At 40.7% G+C, this 7,647-nt stretch overlaps 1 protein-coding gene across 1 annotated transcript in view; it reads left to right on the top strand.

The window, feature by feature from the left end:
• Positions 1 to 307: 307 nt before the first annotated feature.
• Positions 308 to 7,647, top strand: part of lrfn1 (leucine rich repeat and fibronectin type III domain containing 1) — a 46,921-nt gene continuing 39,581 nt past the window's right edge. The window contains exon 1 of the mRNA XM_084717920.1: positions 308 to 424. The gene's annotated coding sequence lies outside the window, so the exon portion shown is untranslated. The remainder of the gene's footprint in view (positions 425 to 7,647) is intronic.

The following is a 7,647-nucleotide window of genomic DNA, read 5'->3' as shown; positions in this document are numbered from 1 at the left end:
CACATTCATAGTCATGGTATCTCCAACTCTGTTTTTCCTGGTGCCTCTCCTGCTGCGTTATTCTTCTTTCCTGTTGTTTCATAATCAGATCAGCGCTCATATCGCACCCAAAGCTGCCAAGTGGAAAAAGGAGCAGGCTCAGTCAATGAGATTATGAATGTATGACTGCTTCTCTTGTGTGTTGAGAAATGCCTTCTCTTTCACTATAATACTGTCTCAAAGTAGATGATAAACACCCCAAAATGTGTGAAAACGACAGCTGTAATGTGTCCTAATTCTAACAAACGGTCTCATCTCCTGTCCTCTAGGTGGTGTTTTCGTGTGACGCCAGCGGGAGTCGCCTGCCTCAGCCCCGAGTCTCTGACCGCCAGCTGATCGGGATGCTGATGTGAAACCCGCGATGGAGACCAGGGCTTGATATTTGGTGAGTTTGTCATGTTTTCCAAGTCACTGCATTTTGACTGTGAGCAGTCGCAGCTCTTCCTCCGCCTTTAGCTGGGGCAGCTCTCCTCCAACTATGCTGAAAACGTGCTAGCGGTGATGCATCAGCAGATTGAAGATGCAGTACTATGTAGATCACCATTGGGAATTTATTACAGAAAAGACTACAGCAACTACAGGTGCAGAGCAGAACTGGGTCAAATTTCCAGATGCTTTTTCTTTTTTATTTTGCAGCATTTGTTTTACACGGTTTAAACAGCCATATGGGGTGGAGTTTGTCAAATCAGCATCAGCTGGTATTGGCCAGGTATGAACAGACAGATGAGTGAAACGTGACATTTACTGTGCATCTAAACAAACATGAAAGCTAAACAGAGACGAACAAACACAATAAAAATATGACCATTACGTGCTGAAGTATAAGAAACTGATTCTGTATATAAACAACAAATGGACAACATACAGTGTCTGCAGGATTACAAACTGTGTGTGGGAGTGTGCTGGATAAATATTGCATGGCTAATGTAGTAGGTAACTTTATATGCATACAGTAGGTATGCATATAAAGTTGGGCAGTATATATATATATATATATAATTTGTTATTTTTTGTTGTTATTACACTCCTGATTGTTTCCTGACAGCACACTTGTAATTTAACTGTTCATGAGAGTGATGGTTTCTTTATCACCCAGCTGGCTGCGGGGCTGGGGAGTTTGGCACTGAGGCAGGACCTTTCTGTACGGACTTTGCATGTTCTTCTCATGTCTGCGTGGGTTCTCTGTTCTCTCCAGCTTACTCCCACACTCCAAAGACATCAATTAATTAGGGTAATTGATGAATCTGAATTAAGAAAAGGAGGTCGCACTCAGAGGTAATATGATTTCATGGGTGTGCCCCGCCTCTCAACCAATGTCAGCTAATAGTCAGCTAATAGTGGTGGTATAACAACAACTGCCTCAAAAAAGTAACTTTTCATCCTCAAACATGCAGAGAAGGTATAGTAGTACTTTGTTCAGCCTTGAGCAGTGTCTGCAGCCTTTCTCTCAGACTGCATTCAGCCCCCACAACCTTCATCAATATGGTATATATAAGGTATATATATCTAGCCTGAGAGGTAAAGTTTGGCGGCAAAATGAGGCCACAAAGCGCTTGCTGCACCGCTCATAGAGCAGTGAGCAGTGGAGGTTATTGCTTTGAGCCTCTCACCAGTTTTATCATACCTTCTATTCTGTTTTGACAGCTGGACAGCAGGAGCATACTGTTCAGAGAGATTTTAGTAATAATCTAATAAGGAAACAACAAACAGAACGATATAAGCCCAAACTTTTCAGTTTAAACGTTGTTATATATTTAGAACATTACAAACAACCAGGCAGCTTTATGTAAGGGGAAATGTACAGTGATTCAAGGGTTCATTTCACAATAATGACCTGCTCACATTATCCCGCTCATTATAACACTATGTGCTCAAAAAATCAATAATTTGACGCACAAAATATGAATTTAAAAATGATTTCATTGATTTGATAATGACGGCTTTTCCAGAGTCTGTTTGTTCATAGCAAATGATACTCAGAAGTAACAGTAATTGATCAGAATCAAGTATTTAACAAAGCCGAGTGATAAAAACAATGCATTAGGTATAGAAGTCTACATGTTCTGCTCTAGATATACAGGTCTACATTTTTGGAGAAACTCACAAGAGCTGAAATTCAGAATAATTTACACTTGATGTTGCCTATTCAAAGGTCGGAGCCAGCGTGTCCCAGTGGAAGCTGTGGCTATTCAGAAGGTTAATGTCTTGGCATAGTTCTGATAAGATCGCCCCCAGTAACTGAATTTAATTACAACAAGTAACCATTATTATGCATAAATTTTTCATGTTAATAACAACCTGAATTTCATGAAAATCAGTTCAGAATAAATCAAGTCACTGTTGATTATGTTGTGAAGCCTTCATCTCTCATTCATTAAGCAGACCTTGAACGTACCAATATGGCGACTGCACAGACGCATAATAGGGATTCATTCATTCAACCTTTATTTTATCTCAAGTAAATAAATAAACAAAAGCTCAAGATAAAGAAGAAGCAGGGATGGCGGCAAAGATAGCTAAACAGGGATTTATTCAAATTTATGAATGTCAGATTTTGACATACGGCAATGGCCAAAATATAGCCTAATAATTTAGCCTAACAGATGTTGACGACTTAATATAAAACAGAGCAGCTGATAAAAATACAAATTTGTTATGGTTTTTCAAAAAAATGTGAATCACTGCAACCATGAGAGGTTCTTGAGCATGTCAAGTCATAAATGAGCACAAAAAAATATTAGTCTATTGGGTCCAGTAGTGTGAGTTTAGCTGCGGACAGAAATTTGAGCGCACTTTGTCACGCACATCTACAATTTTGTCATATGATCTCCCCTTGCCTGTTGCCTCACAAAGACAATTATGTGTGTGTGATTGTTCTGGTGCACAGATCTCTATAGAGCTTACCAGAGCAGAGTTAGAACAGGTTGTGTCCAGGGTGGGAGGTCTGATTATACCTGCTCATTTTTGTAACTATACCTGCTCATTTTCGTGATTATACCTGCTCATTTTCATGATTTGTCCTGGGGGTTGGACAAGTTGGCACCAATGATCGTCTCCGCAGACTGAACAGTCCCTTCAGTCTCTACTTCTTGACTACTAAACCTAGACTTAAAGGCAACTCCCACCCATCTAACTTAACTTAACCAAGTATTTCAAATAATTTGACCTGTGTGTGGTACAAAAAGGTGCTATCTGGAGTCATAGTGTAATTGGCTGCATCTCTAACTAAGCTGAAATTGGCCATAAAACACTCTTCAAAACGCTGCAGCAGTACATAAACCCAGTTTCATGTTTCAATCGTACGTTATATAGCATGAAACTATTAATTAAAACCCGGTACACGAGAGGATAGAGTTAATGATCTGTGCTGCGTCTTCAGAGGGCAGTCAGCCGAGAATAATTGTGTGCATCTGAAGTGCAGTAGGTATCTGTATCCCCTTAACATCTGTCTGCTGTACTCAGAGTAGGTTTGCATCCTGAAAATGTCATTGCACCACATCTAGGCGCTATATCTGATCCAGCTTGCTGCCAGTAAAAGTGTACTTGGCTGAGGGCTTGGTTTTAGGAAAAGGTCTGAGTAATTCCCCCGGGGGACTTCAGTAAGCAGGAGGTTGGGTGAGGGGAGCTTATGTTGCTTACCTCTGACCCTCTGTGGTCAGAACCCCTGTGGTTTCTGCGGTCAGGAGGGCATCACACAGTGCTGAGAACAAAGAAATATGATGGCTCCCACTTGTCCTCCTCTGGTTCAAAGGGAATGGCAGGGCAATGCTAATTAGCCAGCTTGTGTTACCGAATTGAACATAACTGCTGTTCCCTTCAGTGTTCCCCCTCCCCCTCGTCGTACGCCTAACAAGCAGTGTCTACAACAGTCATGCACCCTGCATAACTCTGCATATTTTGTGTACTGTGAGACATCCTGTTCTGTTTTTGGCCTTAAAACAGAAAATAATTCCCATAGTTTGATTAATCCTTTTTAAGAGACTAGAATCCACTTTTTCCTGTCAAGTTAGAGCCATTTGCACCCACACTCTGAAGGAGAGAAATAACGGTTCCAAAGGATTCTTCCTGTAGGGTTGAGGTTCCACCTAGAACCATTTGCTTCTGAATTAATGGTCCCTCAGCAGGTTCTTTGTCAGACAAAGTTCTTCTTGGAAGAAAGTTATCTAAGAATTGTTGAAATCCTTGTAGAACTCTCTATAAGGGTTTGTGGTAATAAATGCTAAAGCATTCTAGGGAGAACCCCCTGTTTGCATTCGAGATTAAACCCTTAGTTTATAAAAAGGTTCTTGGCAGAGCCCCTTGGGTTGGTTCTAGATAAAATCCATAGAATACAAAAAGGTTCTGTATATATTCTAGATTGAACTCTTGGAATATAAAGGGGTTCTCAGTAGAAAAGCCTTGGGTGGGTTTTTATTAGCACCCATAGAAAGTGGAAAGATTCTGGATAGAACCCCCAAGAGAGGGTTCTGGGTGGAACTATTACACCATAAAAAGGTTCCGCGGAACCTCAGATAGGAGATTCTGGGTGAAAGCTCTCACAGATGGTTCTAGGTATAACCCTTTATTTTGGGTTGTAGGCAGAACTCTTTGAAAGGGTTCCAAGTAGAACCTTTTTAAAAGGTTTAACCAGGAACCATAAAGGGTTCTCCGAGGGGGATACGCCAAAGAGCCCTTTGCGGTTCTAGTTAGCATCTTTATGTCTAAGAGTGCTTTGTATTCTTTGGACGTCTTGGCCCAGCTGTTCTTTGGAGAGTAGTTTAATCCTGGTTGTCAAGTTTGAGGGCGATAAGAGGCGTAACAACAGGATTCCCCACCAGTTCAACATTATGGTGATACAACAGAGAAAACTGTGCTCTGTAAGTAGCCAGTGAATACATGTTTTTAATCAGGGATCGAAGGGAGAGTGAGGAGGAGGTCAAGTTATTACCCTCACATATTCACAAATCCAGTGGCTGCACTGTGCATATATATGCCTGCCCTCCCCTGCCTTGTGTTCTGCGGTCTCTTGTCAGGGTAATCTGAGTCTTGCAGTCCGTGTTTCCTGGAATACTAAGTATTGAAGGCGGTGACAGGCAGCGTCGAGCGGCTCGGTGTATTCTTGAGGTTTACAGCACGTCTCCATGTTAAGATATCATCTCTGCACCTGATTCTCGTTACCGCGGCTCTAATCATCCGCAGAAATTAAGCTATACACTCCGTGTCAGCCACGTCTCAGAATAACGAGATCACTGTGAGTTTGAAATCGTGAAGCTGAAGCCGTTTCTACAATAGCGGAGGAAAATATGGTAAAATCAAACACACCTGCGTGCGTGCAAGCACAAGGCAGATACAATAGATGCGTAGCTCCAGGGGAGTTGTGCTCAGCGTCTTGGTGCTTTCTCTCTCTCTCAGTCAAATATCTTTTTGTTAGTGCAGATGCACTCAGGGTTGGCAAACACATTGAAGACTGAGTCATTTAAACAGCCTCATCTTGACACGCAGCTGACTCACAGTCTATTGATTTCTTCATACATCATATTCTTTTGTACTGTTTGTTGTTATGTATATACGGGGAGGGAGGACGGTGTTTGAACTCCTCCGAGGCACATATGTTTGTCTCGGGGCAGCATCACACGATTAAAATTCAGAGACATGCTTAATGACACATGTAAGTGCAACCTTATTGCATAAGCATCCTTATTAGATACAAGGAACACGGCCGAGTTAAAGAATCCATTTACAGTAATGGCCAAAAATAGCACAATCAGTGTTTGTGAGCCTCATAAACAAGCCTCGTCTCCTCGAGCAGCAAAACAGAGAACCTCTCATCTGTGTTGTCATGCAAGTGTAAAGCCCGGAGCTCATTCATTCAAAATGAAAGGTGCATTACATTTTGATGCAACCTTTACTGCAGTGCTTGAATCCAAAGAGGCAAGCTCTTAACCTAAAAAGGTATCCGTAACCACAGCAAAATTTTTCTACTCACAGTTTATAAATTTATCATTTCATTCACTGTTGCAGGAATCAGCAGAGCATCCCAGATTACTGAGCAGTCTCGGTCCTATGGGTGGGAGTCTGTTGGCACCGATCGATTCTACTCCGATTCAGAGAGCTAAAATGGGATTATGAAATGATTATTAATGCATCAAAATGTTTGATTCCTATACATGATTTATTATTTTCTCAATGTGTGACCACTTGCTACTTTTAAAATATTTAGTAGCCTGTTTGTTATGACCCATAATAAAAAATACACAGATTACACAGAACACAGAAGAAACAGAATTTCTGTTTTCCACCAACTTTTATTAATGCAATAATAATAGCACTAGTGTCTGGGTGGAAACGTGAAATATGATTTCTCATATTTGTTGCGTTCTAAAATTATTTAGTTTAGTAGGACTGACACCTTGTGTTTGATTGGTTGTTATGACCATATTCTCGTTGGTTGGACGGTCGCTGATTTTACTTTAATAAGGAAAGAAGCTTCTCTATCCATTATTGTTGGGGGCATGTGGGACATCTGATGCATTTTATTTCTGAGTGAGAGGCTATTTACTGTACATTTACTGGCCAGCCTCAGAGGACAGAAGAGCTGAGTGGATAAAAACGATATTTCTGTGGCTTGAAGATAAAGATATAGCTACATGTGAAAAACAAATGGTCAGACCTCAGGAATTCATATTCTTAGCAGCACTTTAACTTAAATTAGCACTCATTTGCACACAGTGCACTGTGGCTGATTTAATTAATCTAGACGTGACGTGCACTTTCCCCCAACTGACCAATCGATCGGTTTGAAGAATACAACCTACAGCCTTAAAGTTTAGTTAGCACATTAACTTATTTTGCAGAATGCACTGGTGCCACAGAGGCTGAAAATACGAAACACAGTCCAGAAAAATTGTGGCAGGAGTACGAAATGTCCGTGTCTTTTCTAAAAGCCACCATAAGTAGCACAGTACATCACAGAAGCACACGAGGGCACAGAAATCTGACATAAATTGTCTTAATTGCCTTTAATGGTAAGACGCAGAGACATAACACCACTTGTTTTAGCAAAACATCAATATTTTATGTTTCGAATGAGCTATACAAAAAATCTCAGTAAATTGATATCATTATGAATAAAACATTATTACATTCCAATTGATCATAGAGCATAAATCTGTAAAGTGTTTTTTTTTCTCTGATTAGTGATTCACACAAACAGACGAGTGGTGTAACAACTAAAAACTAGAATCCAAAAGATTTTTGTTGTGTCAGTACAACAGATTCATAAAATATTTGAAAGAATAAATTACCCAGTTTCTACTAGGTTGTTTCTTATTTCACCATTTTCTCCTTACTTCACCTTATTTCAGTGTTTACTGAAAAACTAGTTTAATCTGCTCACCTTGCTTTTCCCTTCAGTTCTCTTTTTCCCACACACACACCTACACTGATCCATCTCTGCACACACACGCCGGGGCTCGCCCTGCCCCGCCTCTCTCTGCTCCTCTCTCTCTCCCTGTACAGTGTGCGTCTGCTCTGTTGACTTTCTTCGTCAGCAGTATGTTTTATAAAGTTTCCCAAAAACACGACTCACACCTTGGGTTTTTTTCACCCGCGATTCCATTTTTAAAACAG

Source organism: Lutjanus erythropterus, chromosome 4, assembly GCF_056507025.1.
Source record: "Lutjanus erythropterus isolate fLutEry1 chromosome 4, fLutEry1.hap2, whole genome shotgun sequence".
NCBI lineage: Eukaryota > Metazoa > Chordata > Actinopteri > Lutjaniformes > Lutjanidae > Lutjanus > Lutjanus erythropterus.
The sequence above is the reverse complement of the archived record's forward strand: the minus strand, read 5'-3'. Positions and strand labels throughout refer to the sequence as shown.